At 38.7% G+C, this 13,660-nt stretch overlaps 1 pseudogene; it reads left to right on the top strand.

The window, feature by feature from the left end:
• Positions 1-3,783: 3,783 nt before the first annotated feature.
• LOC107943726 (putative U-box domain-containing protein 42) lies at positions 3,784-13,015 on the top strand (annotated as a pseudogene).
• The last annotated feature ends 645 nt before the right edge of the window (positions 13,016-13,660 follow it).

Below are 13,660 nucleotides of genomic sequence, written 5' to 3'. Positions count from 1 at the left end.
GATAAGAGACTAACAACATACATTATATCTGGTCTTGCAGTTGTTAAGTAGAGTAAACATCTCACCAAGCTTCTATAGGATGTCTCACATACTTTCTCAAAGTCACATTGGCTTGAAAATTTTTCTCCAATAGCAATTGAAGTGCTAGTTGCTTTGCAATTTTGCATAGAGAACTTGTTCAGAATCTTCAAGACAAATGCCTTTTGACTCAAGAAAATCCCTTGCTGAGTCTGGGACACTTCCATGCCAAGGAAGTAGGACATTTCACACAATTCTGACATTTCAAGCACACTTTCCATCTTGCCTTTGAAGTTAGTCAATATAGCCTTGTTTTCTCCTATCACTAGCAGGTCATCCACATATAAGGAGACTATGACCTGTGTTTCATCACCTTCCTTTTTCACATACAAAGTTGGTTCACTGATGCTTCTTTTGAATCCCAAGCTCACAAGGTAGGTGTCGATTCTGGCATACCAGGCTCTTGGAGCCTGTTTTAAGCCATACAAGGCTTTTCTTATCTTGTAAACACTGTCTTCTTCACCAGGAACTTTGAAACCTTCATGTTTTTCAACATAGATATCCTCATCAAGAAAGCCATTGAGGAAGACAGATTTTACATTAAGTTGATGTATTTTTCACTGCCTTTGTGCAGCCAATGCAACCAGCAGTCTAATTGTGTCAAGCCTTGGCACTGGTGCAAATGTTTCAAGGTAGTCAATTCCATATTTTTGACTAAATCCCTTCACAACCAGCCTTGCTTTTAGTTTGTTCAAGCTTCCATCAACATTTTGTTTGGCTCGAAACACTTATTTCACTCCTAGAACCTTCTTGTGAGCTGGTCTTGCAACTAACTCCCAGGTTTGAATTTTGTAAATCATGGTCTTCTCATCCATCATGGCTTGCTTCCATCCTTGCTGAGTTTGATCTTCTTCAAAATAGGTTGGTTCAACAGTAGCCATATTTGCCCTCTTATATATTTCACTCAAGGGTCTGGTTCCCCTAACTGCCTCAACATCTATGTCCATTTCAGGAACATTTTGATCTCCTTCAATCTGGTCTGTTACCAAGTCTTCAGCAGTAGCTTCTGGATCACTTTTATCCCAGTTCTAGCTTGACTTCTCATCAAATACAACATCTCTGCTCACAAAGACCCTTTTGGTTGTAAGATCCAAAATCCTATAGCCTTTCTCGACACTGCTGTAGCCCACCAGAATGCTAGGCTGAGCTTTCTTGGCTAACTTGCCTCTTTTGACTGTAGGAATATGTGCATAACATATGCATCCAAACACCCTTAGAAGAGCGAGTGATGGCTTGAACCCAAACTAAGCTTCAAATGGTGTTTTTTCAAACAATGCTTTAGTAGGCAGCCTGTTTTGAAGATATATTGCTTTAGTAGGCAAATTTTTCTCAACATCAAGCATCTGGCCATATCCATCAAGCTTCTATTCTTTCTCTCACTGACACCATTCTAATGAGGTGTGTAGGTGTTGGTGAGCTGATGTTTAATGCTTATTTCATCACAAAAACTTTGAAACATTGCTGAAGTATACTTTGTGCCATTGTCTGACCTTAGTATCTTGAGCTTGCAACCTGATTCTATTTTTGCTGCAGCCTTGAACTTCCAAAACACTGACGCCACTTCTGATTTATGCTTGAGAAAATAGCCCCAACAAGATCTTGAATAATCATCAATGAAGAGAATAAAGTACTTGCTACCATTCAAGGATTCAATTCTCATTGGGCCACACACATCAGTGTGGACTAATTGCAACTTCTCAGATGCTCTCCAGGCCTTGTTCAAAGGAAATGGCAGTCTAGCTTGCTTTCCTAGCTGACATACTTCACAAACATCCTTCTTTGTGACTGATTTTGTGAAGTTTTCAACAAAGTCTCTTTTGGTCAGCTGAACTAGAGATTTGTAGTTAACATGGCCCAACCTTTTATGCCACAACTTAGATTCATCTAATTTAGTTGTGTAGGCACAAATTGAGTTTTTACTCTAATCGACAATAAAGCTTCTGTCAGTCATACTTACTGACATGAGCTTGGATCCACTTGGATCACTAATTAGGCACCCTTTATCCTTAAAAACCACAGAGTAACCCTTTTCAAGCAGCTCAGCTATACTATGTAGGTTTCTATCAATTTCAGGTACTAGCAAGACATTAGAAACAAGTTTGGTACCTGTGTGTCAATGAGCATATCTCCCTTGCCTTCTGCTTTAATGTAGTGTCCATTGCCCATTTTTACTCTTGTGTTGAAGGATCTATCAATGCTTTTGAAAATGGTCTCATCAGGTGTCATGTGGTTTGTGCCACCATTCTCTATCAACCATCCTTTTGTGATTTTTTTTTCTGGTGGCTGAATAAGAGACAACAAAGACTTGTTCTTCTTGATCACAACCTTCTTCTGCCACTTGGGCTTCAGCTTGAGGCTGTTGAAGTTGATTTTGCTTCTGCTTGCCTTTATTTCTGCAAACTTTGTCAACATGACCCATCTGTTTGCAGATTTTGTGCTGAACATCAGGTCTGAACCAACAATTTGCCTCTGGATGGCTAAGCCTTCTACAATGTGAGCAAGGTGGATATCTTCTTCTTGCTCCATCTCTTCTAGGCTTATTTGAGAAAGTCTTCTTCCCCTTATAGCCAGAGGAGCTCGAGGTTGGTTTGCTCTTAGCTTGGAAGGCACTTTCTTAATGCTCTTCCTGTCTGATGGCTCTTCTTTGGTCCTAAGCATAAAGAGCATTGATTAAGTCAGTCAAAGAGATCCTCGACAGATCTTTTGAGTCTTCTTGGGAGGAGATTTTGGCTTCACATCTTTTAGGTAAGGTTGAAATAACCTTTTCCACTATTCTAGCTTCACCAAACTGGTCCCCAAGCAATCTAATGCTGTTCACAACAGACATGATCCTGTCTGAGTACTGCTTAATTGTTTCTGCTTCCTTCATCTTCAAATTTTCAAAGTCCCTTATTAAATTCAAGAGTTGTTGCTGCCTTGTTCTTTCAGTTCCTTGAAACTCCTCCTTAAGCTTGTCCCATGCTTATTTTGGAGACTTACAGGCCATAATCCTTGTGAAAATCAAATCTGACACACTGTTTTGAATACAGGACATTGCCTTGTATTTTTTGGCTCTATCATCAGAGTGTTGTCTGATCTGAGCCACCGTGGGGTTGGCTCTCAAAGGTGGTGATTCTACATCAGTATTAACAACCTCCCACAAGTAGAATGCCTACAGGTAGGTCTTCATCTTCACTACCCAGATGTGGTAGCCTTCACCATTGAACACTGGTGGTGGTGCTGGAGAGAAACCAGATGAAGACATTGCTTTAAAGGATTGAAAAGAGTGAGGTCCACTAAGAAATCAGCTCTTGATACCAATTCTTGGAACTAAGAAAACAAAATGTGAAACTTTGACAGAAACTTAAGCAATAAGCTTCAATTTCTTGCTGATCAAACAAGAGAATTGGCTATAGTTTTGTGAACTTAAAAGTGCTTAAGTAAAACCAGAAAATGCAGAAGAATTTGAAAGATTTTCATTACATTGAATAAAGGCATAAAGCCATTACATGTACCAGACATTTAGCTGGCCAAAATGATGAAAAATGCTACCTAAACATTTACCTAACTCCACTAAGTAGCATAGAAACTTGATAAACATAACATGTACACTTGGTAAGGCTGATTTATCAATCTATCAGCACCTAATTAGATCAAACATGCTAACAACTTAGTTCATATCTAACTAAGTAACAAAACATCCAATTGAAGTAACAAAACATTTGCATGATCTTCAGCAGGAACTTGCATGGCTCGGGGCAGCTTGGTCTGCTTCATGGTCTGCTTCATGGTTTGCATGTAAGCCAGCTTCAACATTTTCAGATTCTTTTCTTCTTCATTTCCATTTTCTTTTCTGTTGAATTCGAGTATAATAATTTAACCCTTTTTTTTTGTTAGTTTAAGTTTTTTAATGGCACGCCCCAATCTCAATCTCAAAGAGCTTTAGGACATAACAACTCCCCTGTTCGAATTTGACGTGTTTGTGGAACACACAGTTCATGTATCTCAACTCACGTACAACCCAGTTCTGCTACCATTTTTAAAATAATATTTTGATCCGGAAGTTCACTGTTTGTCTTAGAAAACCGTAACAAGTATGGATTTCAGTATCATCAACCAGCCTGTTAGGAACTACACCTATAAACTAGAATAAACCATCAACAGTTTACTGGAAAGATTCCTTTGAAGTATTCACGGTGAAATTTTCAGGCATCCCATCCCATGTATACGCCCTACTTTATATGCAAAAAAATGAGTATATGATTTTGAAACTTGAACTATGAATTTAAGGAAAGGTAAATGTTATCTTCAATAGGACGCAAGTTTTAACCTGATTGGCAGACTTGCAGAATATGTTGAGACAATGGACTGCATCAGCTCCTTAAATTTTGAACATGTATTTTTACTTATGTTGCTCTGACTTTTCATTCTTCTTACAGAATCTGTGTCCAATACAAACTTGCACATAAGTATGGGGATATAGTCCTCTAAATACTGTCTAGACATACTATATTCTATGCTACATTCTAATCCGAGGAACATAGCTTTCTTATATTAGTATGCAATACTTTTTTTTTTCAGATAAAGAACACTTACTTTGCTAGTGTTTTTGAATCCCTGTTGGCAGATATTTCATCAATCATAGAATCTGTAGAATGTATACAAGCTGAGCAGGAAAACTTTGTTGAATTGGGATGCTATCTTTATCGAGTTTTTCCAGCAATAATGGAGTTGCAGTTTTCAGAGAATCCCCCAAAAAATATAGAAGTGATTGTGCAATCTCTTTCCATGAATGTCAATTTGGCTAAAGATCTTGTTGGAGAATGCCATAAAGAGAACTATCCAGTCTCAGATGCTGAACTTGTGAAGATCATAGCTGAGCTAGTAAGGGCGATTAAAGACATAGGTGAATGTTTGTGTTTGATACCATCTACAACATTTGGGGGCCAGAAGTATGTGGAAACTGCGGTCTGGTCTCTTTCGGATGAATTGCAGAATGTTCACTTTGAATTCAAGCAACCTATAGAATCACAGATGTCTTATGCAATGCAAATCCCAAGTTCTCAAATGTTGCCATTGCAGGAAGAATCAGATCTTTACCCTGTTGATGACGAAGTATCGGTGCCTACAGAGAGTTCTCAAGTTTTGAGTATGCCATGCCCGGTTGATTTCATTAAGAGTACAAATCAGAGAAGCCAACGGCAACATGAAAACGTGGACAAATCTTTGGTGACATTGCCATATGTAGCTCACTATATCGAACCATTGTACAACACATTCTTCTGTCCATTAACCAAGCAGGTTATGGATGACCCAGTTACCATTGAAAATGGAGTGACCTACGAGCTGAAGGTCATAACAGAGTGGTTTGAAACCTTCAGCCATCAAGACAATATAGTCTGTCCAACCACAGGGATGAAGCTAAAAAGCAGAGTTTTAAGCGCCAATGTTGCTCTAAAGACCATAATAGAGGAATGGAAGGAGAGGAATGAGGTTGCAAGGATCAAAGTTGCCCGTACCGCATTATCGTTGGCTTGTTCAGATAGTATGATATTAGAAGCAATAAGAGATCTGCAACATATTTGCAAAAGAAGACGGAATAATAAGGTACTAGTAGTTAGTGTTGGAATATTGCCATTGCTTATTCGGTTACTTGGATATAAAGATAGAGATGTTAGATGTGAGGTTTTGGAATTATTATGACAACTGACGGAGGAAGATGATGAAGGAAAGGTTTGATTCTTACCCCTTTCCTGATATTTTTGTAGCATGATTTTGAGCTTAACCTTAGCATCTATGATATATATATGCATATATTTACATAAATATATATCTTTTATCTTGCAATAAACCCATGTTTTCCTTGGAGATATGAACAGTTAATATATATTTTCAGGAAATGATTGCTAATATAATGGATATATCAGCTATGATTGAGTTGATGTCAATTGTCAAGTAGTCACCAGGAAATTAGGCATGCATCATTGCTTTTCTTAGTTGAGCTTTCAAGATCTCAAGCTTTGGGTGAAAAAATAGTCCACCTACTGGAGCAATTTTGATGCTGATCAGAGTTAAATTCAATCATCATGTTGATTCCTTTGCTGCAGAAAAAGCAGATAAAATTTTAAAGAACCTGGAGAGATTTCCAGATAATGTAAAGCAGATGGCTGAAAATGGATTCTTGGATCCTCTTTTAAATCATCTAACAGAAGGTAATTAAATTTCATTATGTTGTAGCTGATAACTTGTAACACTCCAATCTAAAAGCTCCACCTATTGAGAGGTCCTTTTGTAGGCAAAAGAACCAATTCTAAACTAAACATTTCTGTGAGTTAGGTTTGCTGAAGGATGATTAACTTCTGATAATAAGTTTCAAACATGTTTCAAAGTCAAACATAAGCATGCTGATTACAGTTACGTGGTTAACTGAACAGGTTCTGAGGAGGTTCAAATGGAAATGACAAGCTACTTGGGGGAACTCATCCTTAGTAATGACAGCAAAGCGTATGTGGCTGAGAAGGCTTCTACAAGTATTATTAAAATGGTGCAAAGTGGGAACACCATTTTCAGAAACGCAGCATTTAAAGCTCTATCACAAATCTCATCTCATCATCCAAATGGCAAAATCCTTGTAGAAGTTGGCATTCTCAACATTATGGCTGAAATGATGTTCACTCGCAGGATATATGATTGTTGGAGCTGAGAGCAACTAACAACAAGTTTCAGCCTATTGCTTGAGCAGCAAGTGTCGTGGCTTGCAGCTGAAACAAACAGAAAACTAAAGAGAATAAAGCAAGAAGAATGGAGAGAGTTTTTGAATGAAAACTTGATTAAATTCATTCATCAAAAAAATGGCTTAATGCCAATACATAAATCAAGCTTCTAGCTTGTCAAGACAGTAGGTTAACCAAAACTATACCTACTACCACTAAGTTTCCTAGTAAATTGGAATGATAGCTTGTGCAAATGAATAAAGCTGGTAAACAGCTCAATCACCATCAAGTTTACATCAAATATCATCTTGTCATAGTTCAAAATGAACTAGGTTACATTACATAAACAAAAAAAATTCAAATGAAACTAAACATCCTTGCTTTCTCGTGCGAACTGCTGCTTCTGCATGGTGGTCTTCAATGCTGCATGCTAACCACCTTTCAACACTCCTCCTTGGTTAGCATGTTGCTAACTCCCATCTTCATTCTTAAGCTTTGAAACCTTGAAACATTAAGAGGTTTTGTTAAAATATCAGCTAATTGTTCATCAGAACTGCAATGAACCAGTTTCACTTCATGAGCTTGTTGCATTTCTCGAACTGCATGAAGCTTAATGTTAAAATGTTTTGTCCTTCCATGAAAAACAGGGTTCTTTGCAATTGCAACAGCCGATTGATTGTCACACATTATCTCTGTTGCTTCCTCTTGTTCAAGGTTGAGATCGACTAGAATTTTTCTAAGCCAAATAGCTTGATTGACTGCTGCAGCAGCTGCTACATATTCTGCTTCTACGGTAGATTGAGCCACCAGTGCTTGTTTCTTTGAACTCCAACAAAATACTGCTGAGCCAAGATTGAAAAAATAGCCTGAAGTGCTTTTCATATCGTCCACTGAGCCTGCCCAATCACTGTCACTGTAACCAACCAAATTTGAATGCTTGGCCTTGGTATACAACATTCCATAGCTCAGGGTTCCCTTAATGTACCTGAGAATTCTCTTGCCTGCTTTAAAATGACTTTCATTGCAGCAATGCATGAATCTCGAGAGTAAACTCACAGCATACATTATGTCTGGTCTAGTGGCAGTAAGATATAACAAACAACCAATCAGACTTCTGTAAGTTGTCTCACACACTGGTTCAAAAAATTCTTGACTCGATAGCTTTCCTCCAACAGCTATTGGTGTGTTGGTAGGTTTGCAATTCTCCATTGAGAATTTTCTGAGAATCTTCATAGCAAAAGTCTTCTGACTTAGCCAAATTCCTTTCTCAGCTTGCGTTACTTCCATGCCTAAGAAGTAGGACATCAACCCAAGATCTGACATCTCAAAATGCTGCTGCATTTTGGCTTTAAAACTGACCAGCATATCTTGATCTCCTCCTGTCACCAATAGGTCATCGACATATAATGAGACAATAAGCTGAGTTTCTGCCTTGGTCTTTTGACATACAGAGTTGGCTCGCTAATACTCCTCTCAAATCCCAAACTGATCAAATAGCTGTCAATCTTGCTATACCAGGCTCTTGGAGCCTGTTTCAAGCCATACAAGGCTTTGTTCAGCTTATATACCATATCCTCTCTACCAGACACTTCAAAACCTTGAGGTTGTTCCACATAAATCTCTTCTTCAAGGGATCCATTTAGAAATGCTGACTTTACATCAAGCTGATGTATCTTCCACTCCCTTTGTGCTGCTAATGCCACTACCAATCTGATGGTGTCAAGCCTGGCCACTGGTGCAAAAGTTTCCAGGTAGTCTAATCCATACCTTTGACTAAAGCCTTTGACAACTAACCTTGCCTTTAATTTGTTTAAGCTTCCATCAGCATTCTGCTTGACTCGATAAACCCATTTAACTCCAATGATTTTCCTGTTTGCTGGCCTTTCAACTAGATTCCAAGTTTGATTCTTTTCTATCATACTGATCTCTTCTATCATTGCTTGCTTCCAGCCTTGTTGACTTTCTGCCTCTTCAAAACAACTTGGTTCTACCATGGCTACTTGAGCTCTTTCATAAACATCAGCCAATGATCGAGTTCCTCTGATTGGTTCATCATCCACATCCATTTCAAATGTGTCTTGATTAGTTCCAACTTGATCAGATGCAAGTTCTTCAGTTACAGCCTCTGGTTCATTTTTATCCCAGTTCCAGCATGCCTTCTCATTGAACACAACATCTCTACTCATAAGGATCTTATTTGTAGAAGGTTCCAGCATTCTATAGCCCTTTTTAACTGCACTGTAGCCTATCAGAATCCCTGCTTGAGTTCTTTTATCCAGCTTTCCTCTTTTCACAGCTGGAACTTGTGCATAACATATGCAACCAAAGGTTCTGAGATGAGCCAGTGATGGTTTGAACCCAAACCAGGCTTCAAATGGAGTTTTCTGAGCTAAGGCTTTAGTTGGAAGTCTATTTGAAGATAGACTGCAGTGTTTACTGCTTCAGCCCACAGGGTTTTAGGAAGATTTTTCTCAAACAGGAGGCACCTTGCCATGTTCATCAAACTTCTGTTTTTTCTTTCACTGACCCCATTTTGTTGAGGTGTATACACATTGGTCAGTTGGTGTTTAATGCCTGCATTCTTACAATAGAGTTGAAACTGAGCTGAGGTATACTCAGTTCTATTATCTGACCTTAGTGTCTTAAGTTTGTGGCCAATTTCAGTTTCAACAGCAGCTTTGAACTTCAAAAACACATGAGCAACTTCTGATTTTTGTTTCATAAAATAAATCCAACAATATCTTGTATGATCATCTATGAAAAGAATAAAGTACCTGTTCCCATTGAGAGATTCGGTCTTCATTGGTCCACACACATCAGTGTGTACAAGCTGCAGCTTCTCTGATGCTCTCCATGCTGTGTTTGCAGGAAATGGCAATCTTGCTTGTTTTCCTTGCTGGCACACTTCACAAATTTCATCATTCTTCACTGTTTTGATGAAGTTTTCAGCTAATTCTTCATTAATCATCTGAGCCATTGATTTGAAGTTAACATGTCCAAGCCTTTGGTGCCATAGCTTGGAGTCATCAATGGAGGCAATACAGGCTGAATGTGAGTCATCTGGCCATTCCACTTCAAAACACTTGTCAGTCATGGTGACTGTCATGAAATTTGATCCATTTGGATCAAAAATTTGGCATTCTTTCTGCTTAAACACAACTGAGTATCCTTTCTCTAGAAGTTGAGCTATGCTGAGAAGATTTCTGTCAATCTCAGGTACTAATAGCACATTCGAGATGACTTTGATACCTGTAGGAGTGTATATCTGCACATCCCCTTTTCCTTCAGCCTTTATAAACTGACCATTTCCAATTTTTACTTTGGTTTTACAGGTTCTGTCCAAAGTTTTGAAAATGGTTGCATCTGGTGACATGTGGTTTGTGCATCCACTGTCCAGCAACCAACCTTTTGAGCATTTCTTCTCAGCAGCTAAGCAAGAAACAGCAAAGACCTGCTCTTCTTGATCACTGCTGTCTTCAGCTACTTGAGCTTCAACCTTTGGTTGTTGATATTGACTCTGCCTTGGCTTGGTTCTATTTTTGCAAACCCTTTCAACATGGCCCTTCTTCTTGCAGTGTTGGCATACTGCATCTGGTCTGAACCAGCATCTGTCTTCTGGATGACCTGGCCTCTTGCAATGTCTGCAGGGCTGGTCATTGCTCCTTGCAGCATCATTCTTTGGCTTGTCTCTCCAGTCCTTCTTGCCTTTGTAGGCCGTATTTGTTCTTGCCTGAAAGGTACCTTCTTGGTGCTCCTCCAGTCTGCTTGCTCTCCTCTGCTCTTGAGCATATAGAGCATTGATCAACTCTGTCAGGGAGATGGTGGACAGGTCCCTTGAGTCTTCGAGAGATGAGATTTTTGCCTCATACCTCTCAGGCAGAGTTGCTATAACCTTCTCCACTATCCTAGCTTCATTGAACTGCTCTCCAAGGAGCCTTATGCTGTTTACAACAGCCATAATTCTATCTGAATACTGCTTGACTGTTTCTTCTTCTTTCATCTTGAGATTTTCAAAGTCCCTTCTCAAGTTGAGAAGCTGTTGTTGCCTTGTTCTTTCAGTCCCTTGAAACTCTTCTTTCAGCTTGTCCCAAGCCTCCTTTGGTGTTTCACAAGCCATGATTCTTGTGAAAATCACATCTGAAACACAGTTTTGTATGCATGACATGGCCTTGTGTCTTTTTGTTCTTTCATCAGCATGTTGCCTCATTTAAGCAACTGTTGGATTTGCTCTGAGAGGTGCTGGCTCTGCATCTGAATTGACTACCTCCCATAGGTCGAATGCCTGCAGGTAAGTCTTCATTTTGACAACCCAAATATGGAATCCTTCTCCATTGAAGACAGGTGGTGCAGCTGGTGAAAATCCTGAAGAAGCCATCGGGTTCCTTGGTTTGAAATAACAGGTCCACTAAGACAAGGGCTCTAGATACCAATTGTTGGAGCTGAGAGCAACTAACAACAAGTTTCAGCCTATTGCTTGAGCAGCAAGTGTCGTGGCTTGCAGCTGAAACAAACAGAAAACTAAAGAGAATAAAGCAAGAAGAATGGAGAGAGTTTTTGAATGAAAACTTGATTAAATTCATTCATCAAAAAAATGGCTTAATGCCAATACATAAATCAAGCTTCTAGCTTGTCAAGACAGTAGGTTAACCAAAACTATACCTACTACCACTAAGTTTCCTAGTAAATTGGAATGATAGCTTGTGCAAATGAATAAAGCTGGTAAACAGCTCAATCACCATCAAGTTTACATCAAATATCATCTTGTCATAGTTCAAAATGAACTAGGTTACATTACATAAACAAAAAAAAATTCAAATGAAACTAAACATCCTTGCTTTCTCGTGCAAACTGCTGCTTCTGCATGGTGGTCTTCAATGCTGCATGCTAACCACCTTTCAACAATGATGAACTAATGGATTCAAAGAAGAGGGTGCTGTAATACTTGCAAATGTTCTTGAATCTGGGATTGAACATGACAGCATCAAAGTGAACACTCATGGCCGTAGGTTAAGCTCAAATTATGCTGTTTACAACATTATCCACATGCTTAAGAACTCAACTCCAGATGAGCTCAACATCAATCTCATCCGGATTCTGTTATGCTTAACAAAGTCACCCAGATCAATGGATACAATTGTTTCGGTTGTGAACGAGACTGAAGCAAGCTATACCCTCATTGAACTCATCAATAACCCACATGAACAAGTTGGGGTTGCCGTAATCAAGCTACTCATTTTGCTTGTGCCGCATGTCGGTAACACACTAGTTGAAAGGCTCTGCAAAACCAGGGACAACCTCAGAGTTTAATGGAATGCCCTTCTGGAACTAACCACATTACAGAGAAGCAAGCACTTTCTGCAAGATTCCTGGCGAAACTCCCTCAACAGAATCTCACACTCAACCTTGCTCTTCTCAACAACAATGTTGTCCCCACAATCCTTGAGAGAATCTTTCTAATCCAAAGAAATGGAACAAGAACTAGCAGGCATGCAACTGTGTACTTAGAGGGTCTTGTTGGAATTCTTGTTAGATTCACAGCTACATTGTATGAACCCCAAATGTTGTTCCTTGCAAGAACTCACAACTTGACATCAGTGTTTATAGAAATGCTCATCAAAACATCCAGTGATGAAGTTCAAAGATTGTCAGCAATTGGACTGGAGAATCTCTCATTAGAGTCAATAAATCTATCACGGCCACCACAGAGAAAGAAAACCGGGTCTAAAAAACTCTTCCGCCTACCGAATTTGTTGTCTTCCTGGTCAGTTGAAACCAGAAAGATACCAGTTCTATGTCCAGTTCATAGAGGTGCTTGTTCTTCAGAAACCACATTTTGTTTGATCGATGCTAAGGCAGTTGAAAGGCTGTTAGTATGCCTGGACCATGAAAATGATGAAGTAGTTGAAGCTTCAATGGCAGCTATCTGTACTTTGTTGGATGACAAGGTTGATGTAGACACCAGTGTGAGCCTGTTAAGTGAAAACAATGCTATTCAATATGTATTAAAAGTAGTGAAAGAGCATAGACAAGAGGGTCTATGGCAGAAATCATTTTGGATGATTGAAAAATTCTTGGTAAGAGGTGGAAATAAGTCAGTTTCTGATATATCACAGGACAGACTACTGCCTGCTTCATTGATTAGTGCTTTTCATAATGGGAATGATAGTATGAAGTAGATGGCTGAGAATATTTTGAAACACTTAAAGAGGATGCCGACTCCTTCAGCTACTTATTACAGCATGTAATGAAAGATGCTTGAATTTCAATTCAGTTTTGGAAGCTCATCTCTGAAAACAAGCCAACCATTTTTGTTGCGTAGTAGTTCCAAGTTGTGATGGGAAAAAAACAAAAGAAAACTTGTTTTATGATTACCATTGCCATTTCTTTCTTGCTTTTAAAAGTTTAGTAATTAGATGTTACCTTTTAAAGTTGATTAGAGGAATCAATTGGATGATGTATAATTTTGCTTTAGAGCTGACTAGTAACATACCACATTAAACCAATGAATATTAAAAAGACAATTATAAACGTTTATTTCTTCCAAGTTAGTGGACTGTCTAATGCTTTAGCATTTCTCACTCATTCTAAAACATCTGGATTTCCTACATATTATAACTTGATTCTTCATCCTTGCTCTAGAAAAATGGAGTTGCAGCTTATAACTATCTGTGTATATTTTATATTGCTGGTAGGCTTGACTGTAAGAAAATATATTCCATTGGACTATTATCATCCATCATTAAATAAGAATCATATAATAATAGATTTGTGTTTCAGACCTTGGAAGGACCAGGATTGTATGTGATACAAGCAAGACATGACAGTAATGGACAAGAGAATGCCATTGTTTACTTTTTCAGGCTTTTTCATCCGTAAACTTGATGAAACCG

Source organism: Gossypium hirsutum, chromosome D12 (genome assembly GCF_007990345.1).
Source record: "Gossypium hirsutum isolate 1008001.06 chromosome D12, Gossypium_hirsutum_v2.1, whole genome shotgun sequence".
In the NCBI taxonomy this organism is placed as follows: domain Eukaryota; kingdom Viridiplantae; phylum Streptophyta; class Magnoliopsida; order Malvales; family Malvaceae; genus Gossypium; species Gossypium hirsutum.
The sequence above is the reverse complement of the archived record's forward strand: the minus strand, read 5'-3'. Positions and strand labels throughout refer to the sequence as shown.